This window comes from Chiloscyllium plagiosum, unplaced genomic scaffold (assembly GCF_037043375.1).
Source record: "Chiloscyllium plagiosum isolate Xiang-an unplaced genomic scaffold, Cpla_swu_hap1 HiC_scaffold_51, whole genome shotgun sequence".
Classification (NCBI taxonomy): domain Eukaryota; kingdom Metazoa; phylum Chordata; class Chondrichthyes; order Orectolobiformes; family Hemiscylliidae; genus Chiloscyllium; species Chiloscyllium plagiosum.
In genome coordinates, this window is record NW_028270189.1 from 14,199,970 (window position 1) to 14,214,024 (window position 14,055).

Genomic DNA, 14,055 nt, shown 5'->3' on the forward strand with positions numbered 1-14,055 from the left:
GATCCCTTGTGCATTCACCTTCAGAAATTCGTGAAAGCCTACTCCAATTTCACTTTTTGTGATAGGGCGTTGCATAGTGTTGTGGAACACGGTGGCCGGGGATGCAGGTACATAATTCTTTTTCGTTTGTTTCACATATAGACAGAATGGTTAAAAAATGTAATCTTGCCTTCCTTGCTCAGTCCTTTGAGCGTAGGAGTTGGTACATTATGTTGAAGTTGAATAGGACATTGGGTGAGGCGTCTTCTTGAATACTGCGTCCAATTCTTGTCGCCCAGAATAGCAAGGAATTTTTTCAGCTGGAGTAGGTTTAGAAGAGGTATACCAGCATATTGCTAGTGGGGAAGGTTTGAGTTATGATGAAAGGCTAGATAGGCTGAGAATATTTTCTCTCGAACACGGGAGCTTGAAAGGTGACCTGATAGAAAGTTATAGACTATTAAGAGTTCGGATAGAGTTAACTGTAACTGTCTTTTCTCCAAGGAGGTGGACTTTTAGACGAGAGGGCAAATGTTTAAGGTCAAAAGAGAGAGAGATTTAAAAGAAGGCATGAGAGGCTTTTTTAACAGAGGATGGTTCATGTGTGCAATTCACTTCCTGAGGCAGTAATGAATGAAAGGAAATTTTACAACATTTACAGAATATTTAGATCGATAAATGAATTGGAAAGTTTCAGTGGGATTACAAAAGCCATTCATTCATGCCCAGTCCATTATTTAATGCCCATAGAGCAGTTCAGAATCTAGCATGATCTTTTGGATCTGGAATCACATCCCAGCCAGACCAGATAGGTATGGCAGTTTCCTTCCCTATCAGGCATTAGTGAATCAGATCTACAACAACTAATTCAACATCATCATTATACTCTTCAGCTCCAGGTATTTATTTAAATAAAATTCCAGCATCGGCCATGCCAGGATTTGAACCCGTGTCCACAGAATTATATCTGGACATTACCATTAACAATGCAGTAATAATATCACGAGTGCATAATTAAGCCTCAGCAGTTACAGGAGCCGTCAGGTGCGACTCTTTTAGTTTGGCATGATGTTCAGTGTGAGCTGTTAGGAGTGAAAGACCTGTTTCCATGCTGCGTGAGTCTATGACTATGAGTCGATGGAAATGGCAGCTGGTTGTGATAAACAGCAGCATTGTCAGTTCAGTTCATCTCCTTCTCGGATATGTAATCTTGCTGGTTACTCCGGAGGTTCGTTTGCTCACTGAGCCCTTTCGACACACGGGACTGTTCAGTCTGTCCCCAGTTTGACTGAATAAATGAGTTTCCACTTCAGCAGTCAACTGAATCTCGCATTTCCCTAGTTTCTCTGTGATATCGGTGTTCTTATATCTACCCAAGGGGGAACGATTGGTTCAAATCATGTCCACGCAGACGCAAGTCCCGTTGTCCATGTTGTGAATGTGTTTTTATTCTTCCTGATATACCCACAGGGTGTGGATGTCACTGATCAGGACAGCATTTGTTGTTCTCCCTGATTCGCTGCTGTCTTGCTGCATGAGAGACATGGATTTTATCCCAGTCTCGTGTGACTGTGTGCAAATTCTCTCTTTGCTTGTGTGAGTTTCTCCCACAGTCTGAAGGTGTGCAGGTTACTGGGACCAGCCATGAGAAATGAAGGGGGAAAGGAATAGGTATGCAGTGTGATGTGGTCAGCATATCAGGTAAACAGGAAAACCAATATTCATTATCTACTTTAAACCTGGCTCCACTAGGCATGCAGTTAACTCTCACAAACCACCATTCCCCTTCCATTTTAGTGACGCCCCCTCAGTTCTTGATTTAAACTGATTGAACGTCAGGCAATTGCAGCTGACATTGCTGATGTGGACCTGTAACATGCAGGGAAGCGATTCGCAATGCTGCACAACATCATTCTGCTTGGAAAGATCAGGCAGTATTTCATATTGATTACTGTAAACGTTAACCTTTAACAAGCCAAGACAGTAAAATTTTTGAATCCTCATCACTATACTACCTGGGACGATTTCTGTTAACACCACCCTGGACACCATGAGATTCGTCATTCTATTCTGCCATTCTTCTGTGCATGATCCCTTCGGCTCTATTCCGGTCTTGTTGGTTGGTTTACAATATTGAGGCTATCCAATCATCTGTTGTATTTCAGTTTCTGATGTACGAGACCTTCTCTAATGAGCTGGCAATGTGCTGGTTCAGTGGTGATAACACTGGTCTTGTAAACTAGAAAAGTGCTTGAAATAGCCCATTCCTGTTTTTAAATCCAATAACTTGAGGAAAACGGTTCGGCAGGACAGGAAAAAACGGGCGTGAGCAGTGATCCAGTTTGCCAGCAATAACGAGGTGAGACAGTATATACTAGAGAGAGATGGGGAAAGAATGGGCAAGGAACACTGGGACGGGAGGGATTGAATGCTTCCTTTCTTTGCTGGTGTTGAAGTCTGAAATGGGACAATATCAGCCAAGTGGGTGAAATGTTACTTTCTGCTTGTTTTCTCCCGAGGCCTGTATCACTCTTGGGGAAATGTGTCTGCGCGCTTCAGCCTGTGGGTAAAAATGGGATTCAGTTCCCCGACCGGATGTGAACACATTTTTCCCATCTCAAACTTCAATCCAATTTATTGTGTCTTACGAGATTAAAACGTTCCAAAGAAATTAGCATTGAAATGAACACGTGAAACGTCAGAGTTTACAAGGTTGCAGACCAAGTGCTGGGAAGTGAGATGATCGGGCCCAGTTCTGTGCTGTAAACATTCGATAATTCAATCATTTTGGAGGGCAAATATATCTGCAGAGACATAATTCCAAAAACCGCGTTATGAAGAAACTGTGCAACTGCTTCTGCCCTCATCCCTGGTGTTCTAGTAGTTAGTATTCGGCGCTTTGACTGAGTGGCCTGGATTTCATTAGCGTTCAGGAAATCAGAACTTCTTCTTCCTGACGCAGAGAGAGCAGCTTTACCAGGAATCTGTTTCATGCCTTAGATCAGTCAATACTTCAGCCCTTGAATGAAGGGAAAAGTGCCTTCCTACTCTCTACACCGTCGACAGTTCATCCTTCATTCTCCTCTGATTCCACTTTCAAAAGAGTTTCAAAGAACTGTCAAAACTGAGTGTCAGCTATTTCTTTTCTGTGTTATTCATACACAGGAGCTGCAGCGATTGAGTGGGTTGGTTTCTGAAAATGAAACGTACCTATGAGCAATGTATTGGGCTATTCCAGGATTGCCTTCTCTGACAGCGCTGCGACATGACTGATGTTGTCTATGATATGGAAATGCCAGTGTTTGAGTTGGATAGACAAAGTTAAAAATTACACAACATCAGGACATAGTCCAGCAGGTTCATTTGGAAACACTAGCTTTCAGAGAGCCGCTCCTTCATCAGGTAGGTGTCTTTCTGCAGAAACTTGATGCGTGTGTCAATATGCGCGATGTTGTGGAAGATCATCTGGACTTTAACCGACCGTTCGTGGTGTCGATGGTACCCATGACTTGGATGTGTTGGTATTGGACTGGGGTGGACAAATTTAAAAATTTCACAAAGCCATATTAGAGTCCAACAGTTCACAACCACCTGATGAAGAAACAATGCATGGAACACTGGTGCTTCCAAATATGCTAGTTCGATACAATCTGATGCCATGTGATTTTTAACTTTGAATACCCTTGGTAATGTTTAACTGATCGTAGACAGTAAAAGAATTTTCGTTCCTGGAGATGAAAATTTCAAACATTATCCACCTCAGTGTAACAAAAAAGATTAGTTTGGATGTGTGCTGAATCTCCACAATGCGCTTGCGCCAAGCAAAAGTCGAACCTGCACCCGCCTGATCCAGAGCCAGCTATACGAATGGCTGTACCACTGGCCAGATGCACAGCTGAGATTTTACACGCTACAGAGCTGTGATGCTAACAATGACAGGAGCAATAAAAGTAACAGTCACAAGGTGAGCGAACAACAAAGAGAATCACCATCAATGAATCACTTCACATTGTCCTAAATAATTGATCAGCCAATCAATGAGGTCACTGCTGATCAAGGAAATTGCAACTTACTTTGCTGCGTTTTTACCATAATTAGAGGTAAACTCCAGCCTAATCATAACATCGCATATTCCCTTAATTTTCAGATTTAGATTATGTTAATGACCTGTCCGTATTTGCAGAAAACTGAATGACATGAAATGAGTGAAAATGTCCTTCTGGTGATGTAATCTAGTGCAGGGTCGGCCAGAAAAGAAAGGTCAAAGACTTGAAACATCTCTCCCATTTCTCTCTGTACCAATACGTTTTCCTGAGTTGAATATTTGCAGGACTTGTCTTTAATATCTAATGAATTACTTATTTTCCCATGACAGAATCTTCATAAATCAGTTAACACCTGAGGTGTTGAAACCTATTTTACTTCAGATTAAAATAGTTGAATACCCTTTCCTCCAGCCTAATGTCCCAATACTCCCTCCTCTTCCATGCAAATACAAGCTGCTCCAAGAGAGGTTGGAGCTCCCAACCTGACGTTCCAATGTTCCTTGCTGCTCCATGTCAATACAAGCTACTATAGTTGAAGTTGCAGCTCCCAGTCTGATGTTCCAATGCTCCCTGCTCCATGTCAATAGAAAACGTCCAGTTGCTGCTGGCTCTACCAGTCTGATGTCCGAATGTTCCCTGCTGCGTCATGCCATTAAAAGCAGCTCAAGGTGAGAGTGGAGCTCCCAGACTGATCTCGCAAAGCGCCCTGCTCCATGTCAACTGAAGCTGCTCCAAATGAGGTTGGATCTCGCATTTTGATGTCCCAATGCTCCCTGCTCCTCCATGTCAATAGAAGCTGCTCTAGGTGAGGTTCGAACTCCCAGCCTGCTGCCCCAATGCTCCCTGCTGCTCCATGTCAATTAAACCTGCTCCAGGTGTGGTTAGAACTCCAGACTGATGTCACAATGCTCCCTGCTCCCTGGTCCATGAGAACAGACGCTGCTCCAGATGAAATGGGAGCTCCCATCCCTGGCTCTCGTTGACGTTGTAGCTCCCAGTCTGATGTCTTAATGCTCCCTGCTCCATGTCAATAGAAGCGGTCCAGTTGAAGTTGGATCTACCAGTCTGATGTCCCAATGCTCCCTGCGGCTTCATGTCAATAAATCTCAGACTGATGTCACAATACTCCCTGGTCCATGTCAACAGACGCTGCTCCAGATGAGGTGGGAACTCCCATCCCTGGCAGATCACACCTCACATAAATACTGCCCACTGAACATTTCCACCACTGGAGCCATTGGTGCAATGTCCACATCATGAGAACCTATTCTTACTTTTAATCACCACCGACTCATTATTTCCAAAGGACTTCTTTCTTAAAACTTATTTTGCATGTGCATATTGCAGTCAATCCGAAGTAAGATAATCGCGCTAATTGACGTATGCTCACGAGAAATCACATTCTTTTTTTCATGTTGCGTAACTGCTACTTAGCAAGGACAATGTTTGTTATAGAATCACTCTTTTATTTCACGTGAGGGAATTTGGTTTGTATTATTTAAATTAAACTTGGTCACTGTGTCAAATGATCAAATAGATCTCAATTTCTGAACAAAATTGGTAATGTTGTCGTCCACCTTGAAATGTGGTGTCTATGTCTTTCAGCCACACGGGTATGAGAACGAACCGTCTGTTAATGACATGCGTATAAAGACATTTCAAATCAGTTTTCTTGTTTATGTGCAGGATAGGGGACTCTGCAACCCCCCCATCAGGCACTCTGCTTCCCTTCCCAAGAACAAAGACACGGAGGAGCTCGTCCAAAACTATTTATTCAGTTCTGCAGAACCGGGTGTTACCTCAATGGCTTCCCACGAGGCACACACACAGATTGTAATCCCCGCACGTTATATACATGTAGGAGTGGGCGGGGCCTTCTACTGTCTCAGCCAATGAGTGTTAAAGTTCCCCACTGTCCTCCTGATGGATGAGATTATTTGGTTATTCACCCAGCCAATCAGTGTTCGAGTTCCCCGCTTCTCCCTTATATGGATGATGACGTACAGCCGTGGTTGTGGGCGGTCCCTCAGCCACGAGGAAAGCTGTTTCCATTGTTCCATTCATGAAAATCTGGGGGAGTGTCTGCTCGTGCTTACTACAAGGTAGAGAAGACTAAAATGGTGGCTTTGTACTTACTATGTGCTTACTACAGCAGTTAATGATTTAAAAATTACACCACCCCCTACAAATCCCCCGTGTCTTTTCTTACGGTTTGTAATTTTTAAACTGGGAGTTTCTTCTCCAGGGCGTCCAATAGCTCCCGAGCTTGTTTATCAAGCTGCCCGTCTCTAATGCTACCCCCGCCCAAGAGGGATTCAGACTGTTCTATCTCGAGGTTCATCCTTTCAACCTGCCCATAGGGAACATCCCTCTTAGTAATGGCGTTTTCGATCAGTCGCTGAGTTAACCCCCTGGCGCAGGGAATGATACAACACCCGAGGGCAGTTAGTACCCCTGCCACCACTATACATGAGACGAGAAAGGAAACGACCACCCCCTTCCATTTACCGAACCAAGCTTCCAACCAACCCGTGTGGCCAGAATCAATGCCCGAGTTTTCGGCGAGTTCATCCGCCAATGTGGTGAGCCTATCCAGGGCGCGGGTGATGGACCCATCAGGGGATGTGTTGTTGGGGATGAAAGTGCAGCACTGAGTGCCTATCATGACACAAACACCCCCCTTCTCTGCCAACATCATGTCCAGGGCCAACCTATTTTCCCACGCCATTCTGCTAGTCCCTTCACTGCATCCCGAGTATAATTAATGAACCTCTGCTGATTGTAGTAAATATAATTAATCCAATCCACGTCCTTATTGATGGTAACCCACCAGAACAGTGACGACTCAAAACCCGCCGCTATCTGGTTCCTAGCCTTGTATTCATCAGGAACACCCCTGGGAACCCCTGTGGCATCTCAATGTGTTATCATCAAAAGAGGTCTCCAAAGCCCTTAGTTCTTCTACTGGAACGGGGTTGCTCTTGTTTTTCGAATGCCACGGTGAATGGGATGGCCAATTGAACGATTGCACAAGTGCCCGCCCATTTTTGGGGCAGGGTCAGTCGCAGAATCCTCCCACCACAGTACCACCAGAGGTCTGCCCTCGGCACATGAATGTGGGAGTAATTCCTGCCCCCGGTAGTTTCGTTGACCCGCCGAATTGATCCGCTGCACTTGTCAAATGTCCCCACATCATTGTCCCATTGCGGTCCCGTCCGAGAGACGCAGGCTTGGTGCGTACCCGTTACCCCTGTGAATGACGGAGGGCGGGGCGCCCCTTTAGACCTGACGGGAGGAAACTTCAAACTTAAGGGTCGACAAGTGGGGTCGTTCCAGGCCTCTCGGTCCTGGTACAGCCTTACCATGCAGTCCAAGGCTTGTGGATGTTTCTCCCATCCCAGCGGGAATGGGACCACCTGAGGGTTAGGACGGGCACCCGTGCACGCGAAGCAATCACTCTTTTTCATGCTCCTTACCGTATATTTGACCCATTCCATCCAGGCATTCGCCTCCCCGTATCCCGTTTCTATTTCAAAGGTCCTTTCCAAGTCCATCACCTCAATTATCCTAACCTTTTCCTGCTCATCGGGGGTGGATGAGGCCCCAGACCCAGCTTCAATGACCGTGATGGTTGTGCAGCACAGCTGCAACCCCTTCTGTCCTGCCTGGCCCCCAACCCTAATACCCAGGATCGTTCCATTAAGGCTCGTCCCGTTGTTCCCCAAGGTCTTTATGGTCAGATAGAGTGGATTGCACTGATTATGCTCACAATTCCGCCCAGGGGTGATGGGATCACGGACAATTGACACCATAGCCTGGACCCCGGGGGCCGGAGGCCTAATGATGCCTTCTTTGCCATGCAACTGTAATACTAACATCTGACCCTGGAATCCCCTTTCTCTCTCTAGGTTACGCTTAGTCTGATTCAGTTCACTTTTAGTCGCACAGGGCACCAACCCACATAGGTCTAAACTAAATGTCTGTGTTGGCTTGTTGGCGGGAACGGAGATGGAGAGCCACCGACGGTCCTCTGCCTGTTTTTTTTTCCCAGAGGCCGAATTGGGTAACACGCACACTCTGACCCAGCCGAAGGATAATGGCAAAGCAAGTTAACAATACGATTGACTGCATTTTGTTGCAACACTCGTGTCCGGCCGGAGGACACAGTCCTTTAAACTCGCCAAAGTCCAATTAGTCTGTTCTCAGGGTCTCTGTTCCTTAGATGCCTCTGTCAGAGAGGTTTGTTTGTCCTCCGTCGGTTGTGGCACCGGTCCCTTGATCCGAGTATAATGTGTCCAGCCCTTTTCGGCCGTGCGGACAGCCGTTTCGGTAGTCAAAAGTACTAGGAAGGGACCGTCCCAAGTTGGTTCGAGGGTGCGTTGCTTCCAGCTTTTAATCAGGACCCACTGACCCGGCTTGATGGTGTGCACCGCAAACTCGAGGGGCGGCGTCTGTGCCAAAAGTCCCTGTTGGCGTAAACGAGATAGAGCAGACCCCAGAGCCACCATATATTTTTGCACAAACATGTCCCGAGACTCGAATAAGGGAGGTTCTCCCTTCGGCCCATGGAACTGGAGGCCAAACAGCATTTCGTAAGGGGAGACGCCCAAATCCCGTCTTGGCTGGGTGCGAATTTGCAACAGGGCGAGGGGTAGGCATTTGGTAACTGTCTTCAGGCCCTGCCTCCCTTCCCAAGAGATGGGGTATTGGTGCACTCTGACGTCGGGGCTCTGGGGCTTTAATTTTACCTCCACAGGTCGAATTGGGAGCCCCCCCCCGGTTCCCTTTGGCGACCCAAACCCTAGGGTCTATCTCTGTCAATCGGGACTCACTAAGGTATGACATGGTAATGGCTAATTCTTCCTCTTCTCCCACTTCTATTCGTAGTCCGAAACGGACTATTAAATCCCGTCCCAACAACCCATAGGGAAGGTGCGGGAGGTGAAGGAGTTCCACTTAGAGCTCCTCCTCCTCCAGCCGCAAGGGTTGTGGTTCAAATATTCTTGCACTGAAAACCCCACCCTTTACTCCTGAAATGTTTAATGTTTTAGCCTGGAAGCCAACCCCCCGAGGATGGAGGGGGATTGAGGACCTGCCGGCGCCTGTGTCAACTAAGAAAGTAACATCTTGTCTAAATGGGCCCACCCGTAAATTTACCAGGGGTTCTTGGTAGGCCCGTGTTCCAATCCTCCCCTGACTTCCCTAATCCATTTGTTCGCGCTCCTTTTCATACATCCCTTCTCGCTCCCTTTTAAAATCGGGACAATCTCTCTTGAAGTGTCCCAGTTTCCCGCAATGGTAACATCCGGCCGCCTGAGGCCGTTCGATTCCATAAGATCCTCCTCTCCCACTTCTGCCCCGTCTCGCTCCTCTCCCTCTCCAACTTTCCCTCGACCTTCCTCTTTCCATCCCATAACCTTCTTCCCCCACTCCGGTGGATTTACAAGCTTCCCGTACGGCTGCCACCATCATTTTTGTCTTCTGTTTCTCCCTTATTACATCCCTCTGAACATACACCTTCTGTGCTTCCCGTAATAATTCTGCAACATCTTTTCAGCCCAATCCTCCACTTTCTGTAATTTCTTCTGAACGTCAGGCCATGACTTAGTCACAAAGTGCACCTTAAGCATGCCCTTGCCTATTTCCCCATCGGGGTCTAAACCTGAATACTTTCGCATGGACTCCCGCAAACGGTCTAAAAACTCACTCGGGGATTCATCCTTTTTCTGTCCAACTTCGAATGCTTTCGCTAAATTCCGCTGTTTAGGCACGCAGGTTTTGATTCCCCTGATTATAAGGTTTCTGAGGTCTATCATATTAGCCCATCCCCCCTCGTCATTATGATCCCACCGGGGGTCCTCTAAGGGGTACTTCTGCTCTCCACGCTGAGGGCCGTCCTGATGCTCCCTATCCCAAATGGCCATTGCACTATTCCGGATCATGACAATTTCATCGTAATTAAATAGTATTCTCATCATGGCCTGCAATTCGGCCCATGTGTATATACTGGGCCCCAGAAATTGATCTAATTGTGTTCCCACACTGACAGGGTCGTCCAGTAGACGGGGTAGTTCATTACGGAGTTGTCGGATATCCCCAGAATTTAAAGGTTGTACTACGAATCCGGTCCGTTCGTTCCCAAACGGCACCTCTCGTAAAGGGTTCATCTGTTCAACATTGTTCACCCTCTCAGCACCCAATCTCTCTTCTTGATCTCTCCGCATCTCAATTCGGGCTGATCTCCTAATGCCTGGGGTGGGCTCTTCTTCCCTTCCTGTGTCCCCCCCAGCAGGCTCTCCCTCACTGAGCATGACCTGCCGGGAACCAGGATTATCCGACGCAGGAGGGAGGTCCGCGCTGGACGCCTGGCCGTGCGCGGGTTGTACATACGGGGGCGGGGCAGAAGGGGGCAAACCGTCGGTGAGGACGTCCCAAGACTTCTGGGGCTTTCTCGGGTCTGTTTGGGGAATCAGAGGTAGAGACTTGTGGGGTCCCCGCAGTCACTCGCCAACCAGGCGGCGGCGTATTTGCTCTCTTCTGGGTCAAACGGTTGTTTTCTGTTAACATATATATGTTTAGGAGTTGACACACCCAGTCTTCATCAGACCCATACTTGGGCCAAACTACCGAGGGGGCGCGGATAGGTTCTTTGGTCCATATAAAACAACAATATTTTATCATAGTCTCTTTCTTTAAGTCCTTTGTCCTACTGCTTTCCGTCCATAAACTCAATTTCCGACCTAGTGGACTATCGGGGGGTATTTCTTTTTCATTTACAGTCCTCCCTGACTTGTCCTTAGTGGACCTAAAAGTCTGATTTCCCATGGTCTATCTTCGGTCCTGGTCTTAAACACCTAAAGCGTTTTCACAGATAACCGTCAAAACCACAATTTCCCGTGGTTTATCTTCGGTCCTGGTCTTAAACGCCGAAAGCGTTTTCACAGATAACCGTCAAAACCACAATTTCCCGTGGTTTATCTTCGGTCCTGGTCTTAAACGCCTAAAGCGTTTTCACAGATAACCGTCAAAACCACAATTTCCCGTGGTTTATCTTCGGTCCTGGTCTTAAACGCCTAAAGCATTTTCACAGAAGACCGTCAAAACCACGCGGCCAACAAGGAAGAACAAAAGAATCTCTTACCTTGATCCGTGCACGGAGTTGTCTGGCCATTTTAAATGTGTGTACCCCCACGTATAGTCACTAACCGGTTGTCCCAACACTCGTCCGTGTGTTCCTTTTCTCGGGATCCAAAATTATTTTAATGAGCCGGGTCACTCTCTTGGCCGACGGCTGACGGAACAAGCCGATCCAGTGAGCAGTATAAATATATACCAGTCGCGTCTTTTTGTATCAGACTTGATCCACGAGCCGAAGAGAGCCCCGGCAATAATTATTGCATCCCGGACGAGCCCCCAATTGTGCAGGATAGGGGACTCTGCGACCCCCCCATCAGGCACTCTGCTTCCCTTCCCAAGAACAAAGACACGGAGGAGCTCGTCCAAAACTATTTATTCAGTTCTGCAGAACCGGGTGTTACCTCAATGGCTTCCCACGAGGCACACACACAGATTGTAATCCCCGCACGTTATATACATGTAGGAGTGGGCGGGGCCTTCTACTGTCTCAGCCAATGAGTGTTAAAGTTCCCCACTGTCCTCCTGATGGATGAGATTATTTGGTTATTCACCCAGCCAATCAGTGTTCGAGTTCCCCGCTTCTCCCTTATATGGATGATGACGTACAGCCGTGGTTGTGGGCGGTCCCTCAGCCACGAGGAAAGCTGTTTCCATTGTTCCATTCATGAAAATCTGGGGGAGTGTCTGCTCGTGCTTACTACAAGGTAGAGAAGACTAAAATGGTGGCTTTGTACTTACTATGTGCTTACTACAGCAGTTAATGATTTAAAAATTACACCACCCCCTACAAATATGCTGCATAAATCTGCGGTTATTGATACACAGTTTAGATGCAGTCCCTGCAGTTAACTTGCTGACTTCTCCAGTTGTTCATAGTTCAATATGATGCATCAAGTGTGTGCATAACGAGAGGGAGCTTGTTTCCCACATCTTGTGTTTATATGTGTCTTATGTCCAGCATTCATTAATGGCGAGAGCAAGGGGGAAAGGATAAGACCAATGTGTAAGTCTGTCTGTGCCCATGCACGGTACCCACATCGGTAATTCTCTACTGTGCATTTACAGCCAGTTCTCGGGTGCCCCTACACCTAGCCCCTGCCACTTTTGAAATATCTCCATTGTTTCGTGCTGTCTCTCTGTGCTCTTTTCACCAAGATGAATCACTTCTACCCAACTGCTACAAATTTCATCTGACAAAACACTCATTAAGAATCGCATGCATCAACATGCACTTCGCATCTCTCGTTATTTGGTTCTCCTGGATCTCTTTCATACGATGAAAGTTCACAGCAACTTGACTTGGAAAAGACAATCGCGTTCCTTTTCATTGTCCCATTTCAATCTACATTTCACTGTAGTTTAGGCAAAAGACTCAAATTATTCTTTGAGATTTTATTATTGCGTCGATGCATATAAACAGACCATTGGACAGCTGTGATGATCCAAAGATAGCAAAATTGAAAATCCTTGATAACAGCGACGAGAGTGGGATTCGAACCCACGCGTGCAGAGCACAATGGATTAGCAGTCCATCGCCTTAACCTCTCGGCCACCTCGTCACGTAAGCCAGGGCCACATTTGACATTATGAATAAGTGAATTGCGTAAATTATGCTGAGCAGCAGATATTTCTCCTTGGTATTGGTGAAATGATAAATAGTACAGGACGGTTCCAAGAGTACGGTCTTACCTCTGAGTTGTGGGGCAAACACACTCCCACTGTGACTCTGTGCTCACAGTGATCTGAACAAAAATGAAGAAATGACGATGTAACAAGGTCTGTTGATTTCTATGAAGATTTGAAGTCAATGGAATGAAGAGCCCGTGACAGCAGGAGGTGTAAAGTTGTCTGTGAGGAATTGTTTTCCAGACTGGAGGAGAGTGCATAGTGCTCAATGTCATTACTCAGAACACCTTTCTTCCACTCAGATATTTTTGACACGCACCTGTGTACACAACAGACAATTTCAAAATCCTAAATAAGGCTAAACTGACAATTGAATTCAACAATGCAAAACCCTTGATCTGTATCATTTTCCTGGCCGTGCGACACCAAGTCACTGTATGATCACAGCAACACAGTGAGCAATATCAGAAGGAAAATGAGTGCAGTGCCAGAGCGAATGCTGGGAACAACAGTTGACACACTGGCAAGTGCATTCCCCTGAACAGGAAAACTTCCCAAACAGTGGACTGCGGTGGAAGAATTCAGAGGGGGTTTACATTTTGGAATTTGATGCCAGAGACACAATGGAGATCTGTTATTGAGTCTGTTCAAGATGAAGGCTTTAAGATTTCTACAGATGAGAAACAAAATAAAAAGCTCATGGGTTAGTGAAGGCAAAAGTTGAAGTTGTACATTTTTACATCTTTGCAATGAGTAGCTCACCACTTGCCTAACACGGGGTCAGAACCACTGGTGACGATGATCGTATGATCGCAGTGACCAGCCATGGAATCGGAGAAACTCGGTTTACCGAGATAATGTACAACCAGGAATGTGGAGGTAAGCATTAATGTGTTGCTCCAGTGCTGAAGGTGATCAGTGCATGGTATCTCTGTGCAAGTATAGTGGGCTGCGCTCTGCCGAAGTTTTAAGTTTGAGCCTCACATGGAGCAGCTTCAATTTGTCGTGCTGAGGGGTACGGATAGAAGGTGATATTGAGCAATGTCACGTTTATGGGAAAGTACCAGTTTTTGTGGATTGAGAAACGACCTTTTCAGGATACTGACACCTTGATCAAAAAACATATTGCAAATACTTAAAACGTGAAGAGACATGTGTGGAGGGAGAGCCGAAGGTGATTTTTCAGCAAACGGATGAAGTTTCCCATGTGCACTGCGTTAATTTCCGGGAAAATAGATGTTGATCTGTTTTCATGTTATGCAGTTTG

At 46.4% G+C, this 14,055-nt stretch overlaps 1 non-coding gene across 1 annotated transcript; it reads right to left on the reverse strand.

Annotated features, from left to right (window-relative positions):
• Positions 1 to 12,639: 12,639 nt before the first annotated feature.
• trnas-gcu (transfer RNA serine (anticodon GCU)) lies at positions 12,640 to 12,721 on the reverse strand. Its single transcript has one exon. It is a non-coding gene; the product is annotated as a tRNA-Ser (tRNA).
• Between the last annotated feature and the right edge of the window lie 1,334 nt (positions 12,722 to 14,055).